A 12,666-nucleotide genomic window follows, 5' to 3' on the forward strand; every position below is an offset into this window, starting at 1 on the left:
CCCAGAACCGCGGCAGCTTTTCCATCATGGCATCACCGCGGAGCGGACAGATTTAAAATCCCATCTTTAAATGCCAGTTCTGCAGAGGAGAGATGAGGATGAGGAGAGGAGAGGAGAGATGAAGATGGATAGAGGAGAGATGAGGATGAAGAGAGGAGAGATAAGGATGAAGAGAGAGGATGAAGAGAAGAGATGAGGATGAAGAGATGAGGATGAAGAGGGATGCAGAGAGATGAGGGTGAAGAGATGAGGATGAAGAGATGAGGATGAAGAGAAGAGAGATGAAGAGAAGAGAGATCAGGATGAAGAGAGATGAGGATAAAGAGATGAGAGATGAGGATGAAGAGAAGAGAGATGAGGATGAAGATAAGAGAGATCAGGATGATGAGATGAGGATGAAGATAAGAGAGATGAGGATGAAGAGAAGAGAGATGATGATGAAGAGAAGAGAGATCAGGATGAAGAGAGATGAGGATAAAGAGATGAGAGATGAGGATAAAAAGATGAGAGATGAGGATGAAGAGAAGAGAGATGAGGATGAAGAGAGATGAGGATGAAGAGAGATGAGGATAAAGAGATGAGAGATTAGGATGAAGAGAAGAGAGATGAGGATGAAGAGAGATCAGGATGGATAGATGAGGATGATGAAGAGAAGAGAGATGAAGATGAGAAAGATCTGGATGGTAGGCAGAACAGCTGGAAGCAAATAGCAGCTCAGTCTGCTTTTGTTTTCTCTGGAAGTGAAGTTTGTGGAAAAGAAGACAACAGATTATTTTCTCTGCCTTTTGTTTATTGATGGACGTTTCCGTCTGGCTGTTCTCAAAGACTTGTTGAAACTGCTGTTGGAATTCCGATGATTCAAGGCCTACACCTCTTGTTTAAAGTCCTTTTCTTTTTTATAACCTTAATTAGATCCACTTTTCAATGCATGAGAGGGTACTGTAAGCCCTCGCCTCTTTGTGTGTCTGTCCATAACTGCAGTGCGGACATAGTATACTGACATTTCTTGTGCAATTTGGTGGATAGGTTGTCAGCTGAGGGACAAGCACTATTGAATTAATTTCAAACAAGTCAAAAGAATCACGGCGGCGCCGACTGAGGTCAAAGGTTTAACCATTGTTGAATAAAGAACTGAGGGCCAATACGACAAGCAACTAGATTTCTGACTGACGGACGTGAGCAAGGCTGATAAGATAAGATACTCCTTTATTGGTCCCCTTGGGGAAATTTGAGGGGGGGGGGGTGAGGTCTACTTGGATATGAGTCTCTTTGGTATTCTCCTAAATACACATGACTGGAGGTGGTTTTGCAGGTCAACGCGTGCTGTAGTAGCTTGGGTGTTGCCTAGCTCTCTCATTCTAGTCAGGGTATGCAATGGTTTATGTGCAGACCAGGGTGGGATTTAAAATGGATATTTCACTTTAGTAGAACTTGTCAAGGTTGAGCAGTCTTACCTCCATCTATAACAATCTACAGGTGAGCTAGTGAGTGACCACTGCTGTCCCTGTTGTCCGCCGTCAACACCACCATTCCTCTCAGGTGGCAGGCTCCTCATTCACTTCCATTCATTTTGTGGACCCAATCTAAATATCATACTACAGAAGTATGAACTACTGCTGTGCAGCTATCAATAAAACTGAAAATAAAACCAAGAGTCAGATGCACGAGTTTGTTTTGGCATTTGATGCGTGTTTACGGATTTATTTCCGTAGAAAAATAAAAGCAGATCCAGCTGATTTGTTGTAGGTCTGAGTGAGCTGTGTATCTTTGCCTTAGGTGGAATGTTTGGAGAGTGGTTACCCACGGTTACATAGTGCCTTGCTGGAAGAAAACACTCCTTCACAGAGCCGCCTCTACGCCTGGACACCACAGCCTCCTACCTAAACCCCTTTCTTTCCAACTCATTTTCGGCACTTATTTATAAAAAGAGACTTTTTTTTAAATGTTGGGGAAATGATCATATATAATAATTATTTATTAAACATGACAATACAAGCAACGATATAGCTAGGGATGGGTACCTTTCACATTTGAACCGATACCGGTACCGGTACCTGTGAATCGATACCGGTACCCAACGGTACCTTTTTTCGGTACTTTAGTCTCAAGAAATTTAATTTACCTCAGTCGTAAAAAAAAAAATCCAAACTTCAAATAACTACAATTTCGACAGTTTTCAGCTCGTCATTGCTCCGACTGCTTTGTTGTTGAATCAAGTCAAATCCTAGGTAAGCATATATTGTGCGTGTGAACTTTGACATGAAAAGAAAAAAGTTAAAAAAAAAAGTTAAAAAAAATAAGTAATTTTTTTCGGTATCTCACTTGATTCGCTACTCGGTAGTACCGACGTGTTTCGGTTCGGTACCTCAAAAGTACCGAATTCGGTACCCATCCCTAGATATAGCGCCGGTTTGTTTTCTTCCTGTTTGAGACGTTCGACGACTATAGGAGAGTGGGAATAAAGATTCTAAACATTCTGTGAGAAGTCAAACTACACCTCAGGTGAGGACGGAGTAGGCCTAGTTCCTTTACTATGATCATTTGAAAATGGCAACGTTAGCTAAAAAATAACACACAGGTAGGTAGACATGACATATTTGATGAGCCTGGCACCTAGTAGGAGGAATGGTTGACGGTCAAGAACAGGGACAGCAGTGGTCACCAGCTCACGTGTAGATGACGTCTTTAGGCTGCTGACATTCCATTAAAGTGGCATATTCCTTTAAGCCAATCCAAGTGGATTGGAGCTCTTCCCAACAAGAAATCAAGCCCGATCAAAAGGAGTCTTCCATCAGTAGCCAATTATCTATACAGTAGGACCAGATACAATATGCCCCTTCTGATGGAGATTAGGTCTATATACGCCCCCACCTGCCGCAGGGAATCTGAATCTTACAGTACCACACAGAGGTGTGAGATAACACACACACACACACAGAACTAAGACACAACCACTGAATGTGTAAAGCAGAGCAGTTTGTCAACTTGCCAGAGGTGGACCAACGAGGTATCCAAGTCCCCCCCCCCTGCTACAGTGAGAAATAGAAATGTGTGCGTCTCACGAGCTCCCCGTTCTATCTCATTGAATTGTACAGGTTGTGTGTGGGAAGAGAGAGAGAGAAAGCAAGAGAGAGAGAGAGAGAGAGAGAGAGGGAGAGAGAAGGGGTGGCAGAGAAAGAGATTTATGTAACATCAAACTGGGGGATGATTTTCAGCTATGACCGGTTCTGCCTGAGACTGGATCACATTAGTAATTCTGAACCGACTTGTTCCACTAGCTTAGTAGTATACACAGCAGCAACGTCGTACGGGGAATTGACGAGGAAGAAGAGTCAAGGAGGGGACGCGTTTCTGGGACCATCTCCAATTCAGATCAGTGAATCAACCAAAAACCAAGAGCTAGACTGTTCACAGGAGAGAGAGAGAGAGAGACTGGCAATCAGTTCTCTGGGATTTGTGAGCCATCTGTGCAAATCCTCAGCAGGTTTACTAACAAACAGCAGATAAGGAATGCCTGAGGTGTCACTTGGGAGAAGCCAGAGTATTCTGCTTTTAACTCAACTTTGCGTGTGTCGGTCATCGGTGGAAGAATGGAATGTCAAGGAGAGGCCTGTAAACCCATCTTTTTCCCAGAAGCAACTATATACTTCAGAAATAAAATAGCGAGCAGCCTGTAAACTCTTGTTAATGTTTAATTCCTAGGCTACTTTTCCGAGGACAAGCCCCTGCCCATTGACTCCGCAGCCAGCTGTTGAAGTCCCACCATTATTCATTATTCCACGGTTAGGTCCGTTCATATGCTAATCCATCCAAACTGACCCATACAGACTCAATCAATCTCTCCACGGAAGGCATAATAACCCACAGAGGCTTCACGACAAAGAGTAATCCGTTCGGATGGAAAGCAATGGCTCAGCTTGACCACCGCACTGTCCCATCGAGAGAGGGGGAGAGGGAGAGGGAGAGAGAGAGAGAGGGAGAGAGAGAGAAATCCACGTCCATTACTCAGACGGGCAGAGGGGGAGGAAGGCTAGTATAACGCGAGGTCGTTTTAAAAAAACGATCCACTTGTAAACATTTGTATGGCTACATTCTCGTTCCGACAATCAAAAAGATATTAAATGTTGAATAAGTGGAAGTTCCTATACCCAACTTTCTCTTGGAATGGAAACCTGTGTGCAGCAGTTTGCGTGCAGCCTGCAGGCAAGCCTTTCGAAAATAGTGCACGTTCAGCGCGTTTGCTGTGCATTTCACACAGAGGGATCAACCATTAATGCTGCATGTATTTTTTTAAATGTCGATTTCGAGTTTTAGACCCTAAACAAACAACCATGGGGGCATCGAAGGTCGAATCAGAACCCAGCCATGCGAATACGCAGCGAGATAAGCAGCCAAAAGGAGGAGCGACAGACAGCAGTCTGGTCTCTGTGCTTATTACCTTCTTATGAAGTGAGTTATTATTATATTATTACCTTCTTATGAAGTATGAGCCTGGGTCCTGGAGCTCACAGCCCCGCCGTCAGCAGCGTTGCCAGTTTGAAAAGCTCTCCTCATCGCAGGCTCTCTCTCTCTCTCTCTCTCTCTGTGTCTCACCAGCAGCCCGGTGCCACAGCTTTAGCCACGAAACACCAGACTCTCTCTCTCTCACTACTCTGTGCGTCTTTGGCTCCGGCCGCCCGCAGGACAAAAAAAAGCCCCCAAAAAAAGCCCCTCTCTCCGCAAACACATTCATCAAGCGCCCGGATTCTTGGAAGTGAAATGAGGACAGTGTAAAGAAAAGCCAAGTTTAAACGTGCGTAAAAATACACAAATTCCTGTCCCGGTGTGTCCAAATGAGTGCGTAAAAAAAAAGAAAATCCAGTTTATTGCAATCCAAACGAATAACACGGGGATCTGATCTCCCCCTCGGTGGCGAAGCAAACAATGCTAGATAGTTAAATCATGGAGATCCATGTTGTTGGGGATCTCTCGGCGCATAAACAACACGGAGGAGCGCTGATGCAGACGGACTCCGCTCGCTTGTGACTCCCCCTCTGAACAGCGGAGCTTCTCTCTCCCTTCTCTCAAACACAACCCCCCCCCCCCTCCTCCTCCTCCTCCTCCTCTCCCTCTCCCTCTCCCTCTCTCTCAGCTCAGCTCTCTCTCATGCTAATAGGCTGGTGTGTGATGTCAGCGAGTCACCGTCCTAACATTGGTATAATTAGCGGCGTGAATGACTGGTGTTTTGCAACATTTGCATGTAAATTAAACGACTTCCCTTGAATCAACTGCCCCGGGCCAATCAGCTCAGCAGAGCGGGGCAGGAGAGCGGGTAGAGCGGGCAGAGAGGAGCCGCGGGACACTGTCCTGTGGGGGGGGACATGTCCCCTGCAAACAGTATGGTGCTATTTAACATATTAAGAAATGGACATTACCAGGAGAAAAGAGAATAGGCTTACAGACCAATGAAAAGGCCATTGTATCAAATACATCATGTGTAGAATGGAATTAGAGGGGTCATAAATCGATTTCTCCATTATTTGTGAAGGTCCCTCACAATTGTTTCAGGCTGGCTACTTATGAACCATTAATGAAGAGGCAGGTATTTAGCCTAAATAATACTGTATGACATAATACTGTACGAACTCTGAACTCTTGCCTATACTCAATTTATACCCGTCTATACTGCCTTCACTGTCCACAACTGCCCACTGTAATCAGAACTACTTATATATATATACATCCACATCTGCCTAAATATTCCTGCATATAATAATTTTATATACCTAAGTATTTATATACTTGCATATAACCCATATAACCTTATATGATAGTATGTACAATACACGATTGATTGATTGAAAACTGTATTAACAGATTGCAGAATACAGTACAGTACAGCTCAATACAAAACAACTGCTAAGAGGATGCAGACGAGAAAAATACTTTCGTCTCGTTTACATCGGGGTCCCCCATTTTCAATTCATCAGGACATTCACATTCCTTCACTGTTTGGGGGGGGGGGGGAGTTCCACATCATTGTGGCATACTTTGAGGGGAGAGGAACATATATAAATATATATATTTACTGAATACCTGCATATAATGTTTTTTACACACCTGTACTATATCTGTATATATCCCTTACCTACTCTTAGTTATACCGCTGGCCAGTATGACTTACCATAGTATCTTTATACCTGTGCTGTACATACATCTGATTAGCATTATTACTCTGTAGTACTCATTTATATTATACTTCAGTTTAATCACCTGTACATTGTATATACCTATTGCACTTTACTGTATACATTTGCACTCTGGTTGGATGCCAAACTTCTTTTTGTTTTGTGCTGTATGATGACAATACATTTGAATCTAATCTAATTGCCTGCTGTTACTTAGCCAACTAAGTTTTTTTTTTATTAATCATAATTGTATATCTCTGATAATGTCTTAATGTGACTGGATAACAGTGTAAACCATGGAGCTTTATACGTGGTGTGCCTGTCTCACAGCTTGCTGGACGGAATAAATCAAGGACACTTCAGGTGTCTTTTCAGGGCCAAAGTAAGGCACATTAAACATTGAAGGTTTTTCTGTTTTGTAGCAAGGGGGGGAAGATGGTTAAAGAAAATAAAAAAACACATTCCAAGTCCTTCAGGGTCAAATGTCTTCTATAGACCCATGTCCATAAACAAAGCCATAAACTAAGCCATTAAAATTATTTCCTCATACAACTGTAAAAGCTCATGCAGTCGTAAACCGCCAGGCAGGGGGGCTGCTATTGATATGGCTTACAAGTCGAGTCAGTCAGCCCAACCATTAGGTGTGACAGGATAAATACCCCGATTGTTCTCCGACAGATTACCGGCCATTTTGGCTATTTTGGTCCCCCTACTTATAATCTCTCAAACACTCGCATGGCTGTAAGCCCCGTAATGCTATCTGTGCGTGTTCATTAGTACGGGAGTGTTAAACAATGTCCCACTGCTGCAGCTAATTATTTGCGTCAAAAAGAGGGAAGCGGAAAAAGTCAGAGGCTAAACAAAATGGAGAGCTCGCTGGCGAGCCACACGTAGCAGAAACTTGGACAGCGGATAGAGTGGAAGTAGGTTAGCGAATAAGTAAATCAAGATTGGTCTTCGTCTGTTTATTTGTTTTCTCAAAGTCCCTGCGAACAACACACAATACAAGAAAGGGGAGAGGAAAGCAAGCCTTGCTTTGAAGTAAAGGGTGGAGGTTCTATGCGGAAGAGGCATCTCAGGCTGCTAACAACAACAACAACAACAACAACAGCCAGCGGCTCCCGATAGCCTCCTTGGGTTCCGAGGATGGCACCGCAGTCTCCTCTGTCCTTTTGGGACACAGCTCCTCAGACCTCCTACGGTTAGCCTAGAGGTCCGGTTTTTGTTTTTAGCGAAAGCCGCTTCCCTGGCCTGGATTTCCCTCTCACACGTGGCTCTGGCGACTCTCGCTACGTCTCGGGCGCGCGGCACACAAGAACATATAATCCCAGCCCCTTTACAAACACAAGAGTATCAATTACGCACCAGTCTGTACTTAGGGCCTTATCCACAGGCTTTTACGAGGAACCCTGAGTGACAGCGCCCCACCCCACCCCCCCCGCCACTCCGCGACTACCACGGAACGGGTCAACTGGTTCGGGACCCGTCGTTCCCCGTTTTGAGCCATACCCTTTCCCCCCCCAATGAGCTGGTCTGAGACCTGTAGAGAGCTGCTTTAAATGCCAAGCTGAAGTCCCCCTGACACATAGGGGGGGGGGGGGGGGGGGAAGCAGTGGGCAGCTTGAGGGACATGCCACAGATAGCGTTGACTGACTCTTGGCATGCACAGAGAATCTCCGCTTGGTAATTTTAGACAGTGAGCCAAGCAGGTTTACTCCCCTCCAAAGTATGCATAAGCATATCAGGGCCTTTGTGCCCCATCAAAGCACAGGATGAGAGACACTGTGTATACTCGCGGCCCCCCTGAGGCCAACGACCAATCTGAAATATGAAGGAAAGTTTCGGTGCCTCAAAAGGTTCTTATCATACGCCATGATTCTTCAAGCCCGGCCAGGGAAGTAAACTATTCGTGTGATTCCAGGATTAGGATTAAAAACAAAACATTCCCGATTATGAATCCCATGATCTAGAAAATGAAATACATCAAGTGTCCTCCCCAAAATTACTCTCCCTTCTTTTTTCCCCCCCCTGCATGTGCTTTTTTGAGAATGCCAGCCTCTCCTCTCCTTTCATGTGGCAAATGCTGATGGCTATCATTCTAGAGTCAACACCCAGGCAGCTGGGAGTCACCCCAACAGCTGATAGCGAAGACACGGTGGAGAGAGAGAGAGAGAGAGGGGGGGGGGGGGGGGGGGGGGCGGGGGACGAGAGAGACAGAGGGAGAAAGAGATAGACACACAGAGAGACAGACAGATATGAGGAAAACACTCTTTGCGGCCACTTCCTTGGAGAAAGATAACCAATCACTCTCCATCTGGGGGAGTGAGAGACAAACTCTCTTTAACGACCGTTTGGTGCCGACTTCCTCTCTCGCAGAACTCAACCGGCCTCACACCCAGGCAAGGCATTGTGGGGGCTGACTGGTGTCCTTCCAGAGATCTTTGCCACCTCACTGCCACCAGTATCCACCAATACTTTTGGCTGAAACTCCGCTGCCTATAAAAACGGATTTAGTGTGACATAAAATGCCGGAGGGGGGGGGGGGGGGGGGGGGGGATTCAGCTCAAGAGCCCCACTGGACAGTGTTCCCTGGCAGATAAGTGGCTATTATTCACTCCATGTTGAACAGTAACTGGATTAATTCTACAACCGGCCGAGGGGTGAAATCGTATTTGTCCAAGGGGAGGAGAGCAGGAAAATGAGAGTAGCCAGCTTGGCTGTGATTCTAATTAGCTTGGGGCGGTTCGTTAACACAAAAGCCCCTTTTCCCCCTCTGCTCAACTCCCCGTCCTTCTGAGTGGCCTTGCAGGCGCCCGGGCCTGGGCAAGCCATTAGGCCACAGAGAGAGAGAGAGGGAGAGAGAGAAATTGAAAGTGAGTGAGTGAGGGAGAAAGAGACCAGGGAGGGACACTAATCAAGAGTTCTGCGCACAAGGGCCCAGGGCAAAGGAAGGAGGCGACCTTGTCAAGTGACTCCTCAAGGGGGCCAGGTTCTACGCTACCCCCCCCCCCCCCCCCCCCCCCTCCCGGCCCACTCCCACCGCGGACCTTCGGTGCAGGAGAGAATCACACCGCTAGCCCTACCTCCCTCCCACCTACCCATCAGATCATCCATCTCCTGTGCAGACAGGAGACTCCGGAGCTGCGGAGCTCGGCCTCTACAGCGCGCTGTGTACCCAACGATGGCTGGATTTCAACAAGCGCTTCCCAGGCATACTGTAGCAGCCTACATGTGCATTAAAAACACAATTAGGTCACTTTCTGGCCTGAGAAAGAGAATGCAGCGGGGGGAGGAAGGAGCGTTGTAGTAAATGAAGAATGTAGTGGAGGGTCGCACAGGGACATAAGAAATGGCGAATAAAAATGACTTTTGACATCATTATTCCCATGTCTATATGTACGTATGAGATATGGGAGGCTTTTTTGCGAGCTGAGATTCACATCTAACGAGAACATCTCTTAACCATAATATCCCACTTTATCTTCCCGAAACACAAAAGCCCCACATTTCAAGAGGCAGAACGAGCCCCCTGCCTGCGCTCCTTGAATGAACCGCCCACCGTGGAGCCTCCCACGCCGAACACCCTCCAGCCAGCTTTCTGACTCAACTCCCGTTCAGCTTCTTCCTCAGCCACCGTGACCCAGATGAGTGGTGTGGGCACCGCTGGCGTGGACCACCGCTCTGCATGCATGCTAGACTGTCGTGGATGAGGGTGGAGGAGAGACTAGCATGCAGTTTGATTAGGTTTTTAAAGAACATTTGTACCTTGGGTAAACCCACTCAATTGTATTCTATGCTTTTATCCACCAATGATAGACATGACCATAATACCAGACATGCTTCAAGTAGTCTCGCTTCACCCTACCTCTGCCTAGAACCAACGCTCTAAAGAAAACTGCAATGTATAGAGCCATAACATACTGGAATAGGATCCCATTACATATTATACGGACGGAAAACAAGGACAGTTTCAAAAAGAAAACTCGAAGGAGCCATAATCCGGAAGGAAATTAATATATGTCATGCATGAGTGTAGCTGCAGCCATGTTATTCAAAACTTCTTCCGATTACTTTGTGTGTTTTTTCTTTTCTTTTTAAAGGTATGGTGAAATTGATGTTTTAGTAACATTGATGAGCATTCTAAAAGCAATTCTTAAAAATATTCAATTTTAAAAACAATCTTAAATTGTATTTAACGCTGTATTTTGTATTTAGTTTTGTTTTTTTGTTTTCTGTTTCTTTGCTTGCATGTAATTTTAGCCATCTTAATTGTTAGTTTCATTGTGTATTGTATGTTGAGTACTGGCTTTTAATCGTTCTGTTTTGCAATAATTGTTTTTGTATGTTTTTTTGTGTGGACCCCAGGAAGACTAGCTGGTTGCCATGGCACCAGCTAATGGGGATCCGTAATAAAATCAAAATCAAATCAAATCTCTCCTCCATTCACCACAAGGCTGGCCTGATTACACGTGTAGGAATTTGCTACTTTCTTAATTCCCCTTTGAGAAATTGTCTTTTGAACATACGTCCTCTTGAGTAAAACACACGCACATTATATGGTAAATGGTGCATTTATATAGCAGCTTTTATCCAAAGTGCTTTACAATTTTGTTCCCTCACATTCACCCATTCACTCACACATTCACACCGACGGCAGAGGCGACCATGCAAGGTGCCAGTGGGGGAGACAGTGGCTCAGGAGGTAGAGTGGTCGTCTGGTAATCGGAAGGTTCCCGGTTCAATTCCCACTCCTCCCAGGCATATGCATTTCAATGGAGGAGTCAGAGTTACTGAGTCTACCATTTGTGGCCTCCCTGGAGCAGGCAGGGGTTCGGTGCCTTGCTCAAGGGCACAGCGGTGGACACGAAAAAGGTCATTCTAACCGCCAGGCCGTCCCTAAACCTCTATTGACTTCTATTTTTGGTGCCTAACATGCCATGTTGCCATGTGGCCGTCATCCAAATGACCACGCTGGCCATGTGGGCGGACCAGATGCTCCGTTAATAACGGATATCAGCAGCTTCCTCGTCAGTTTGACCAGAGCAGCAGAACAGCAGCAGCCACAGTATTGATATATTATCTTAGCCCATTCTGTCAGGGCCACATAAAGCCAAGCCAACACAATTCTACTCAGGTACCACGGAAGCACTCTCCCATAGTACATCAAAAACGTACATTTAAGGTAAATTTTAAGGTCTAAGCACTCGCCTACCACCGCAGAGAGTGCAAGGTTTTCATTCTATATGGTAAATGGTGCATTTATATAGCGCTTTTAGCCAAAGCGCTTTACAATTTAGTTACTCACGTTCACCCGTGAACTCACACAGACAGCGGAGGCAACCATGCAAGGTGCCAACTTGCTCATTGGGAGCAATTAGGGGTTAAGTGTCTTGCTCAAGGACACTTCAACGCGTTGCCCGGGAGGAGCGGGAATCGAACCAGGAACATTCTGATTACCAGACGAACGCTCTACCTCCTGAACCACTGTCACCCCCGACTGCATCTATCTGTAAAACTGATCATCAAAATTAATCATGTGCGTTTATGAATTGAATTTACATAATGTAAATCTCTGTGCAAGGTTTTCATCCTATATATTCAGCTGTTGCTAACCAACTCGGTCCAATAACACTTGTATTCCTATTACAAATCCACAATAAAATTTTTATAAAAATGTTATGATGCATTGAATCTTTTGCTTAACCCTTTCACTACCACACTACAGAAGGTTAAATAATCAGAATCGATTTTGAATCACCGTTTGATTTCATCTTTGAACAAGGCCTGAAGAAGATCCCTGACTGAAACGTTGCATATAGAATATAACTCTGTTGAGCAGGTGAAGACGGTGTGTGTTCCTGACTCAGGTGTGAGACGTTAAACCGGATGAGACATTAAAACAGAGGTCCCGACTGAATTCGGCCATTAAAGAACCCAGGGCGTCTATCGCAAAGAGTAGGGGGTTCCCCGTCGTTCCTGGCTAAATTCCCAATCAGGTCTCCGCCATTAAGGCCACGTAATCAGCCCCCCCCCCCCACCTTTATTGGCTGATATCAATCCCTGTCTCCTGAGCCGTTCAGCCATTGTGTAGTGTGACGTGTGCCTGGTGCCAGTGTACGGCAGTCATTGAGCCTGTAGCCCAAGGTTGGGTGCTACACAGTGGTGGTGAAGGAGGCAACCTCCCCCCCAACATTGTAAAGCGCTTCGAGTGTCTAAAAAAAACGCTATATAAATGCAATGCAATGCATTCAATTAATTAATTCATTAAGAGAGTTTTTATGACATATTATCTTCACACCCCTATCACTCCTATGAAGCGGTAAAATTAATAATGTACAAGTTGCATCTCGGCGTCCCTATCCGGCAGCAGATGAAGAGGAGAGTGTATGAAAAATTAACAGAGAGAGAGAGAGAGAGAGAGAGAGAGAGAGAGAGAGAGAGAGAGAGAGAGAGAGAGAGAGAGAGAGAGAGAGAGAGAGAGAGAGAGAGAAGAGAGAGA

General features: G+C 45.5%; 1 protein-coding gene across 3 annotated transcripts in view; it reads right to left on the minus strand.

Annotated features, from left to right (window-relative positions):
• Positions 1-12,666, minus strand: part of prickle2b (prickle homolog 2b) — a 242,322-nt gene that overhangs the window by 35,978 nt on the left and 193,678 nt on the right. The window contains exon 1 of one of the 3 annotated variants that reach the window (XM_084316502.1): positions 4,473-5,019. The exons of the other annotated variants lie outside the window; for them this stretch is intronic. The gene's annotated coding sequence lies outside the window, so the exon portion shown is untranslated. Of the gene's footprint in view, positions 1-4,472; positions 5,020-12,666 lie in introns of those variants that run through there. 3 annotated transcript variants of the gene reach the window in all.

This window comes from Notolepis coatsorum, assembly GCF_963971535.1.
Source record: "Notolepis coatsorum genome assembly, chromosome: 6".
NCBI lineage: Eukaryota > Metazoa > Chordata > Actinopteri > Aulopiformes > Paralepididae > Notolepis > Notolepis coatsorum.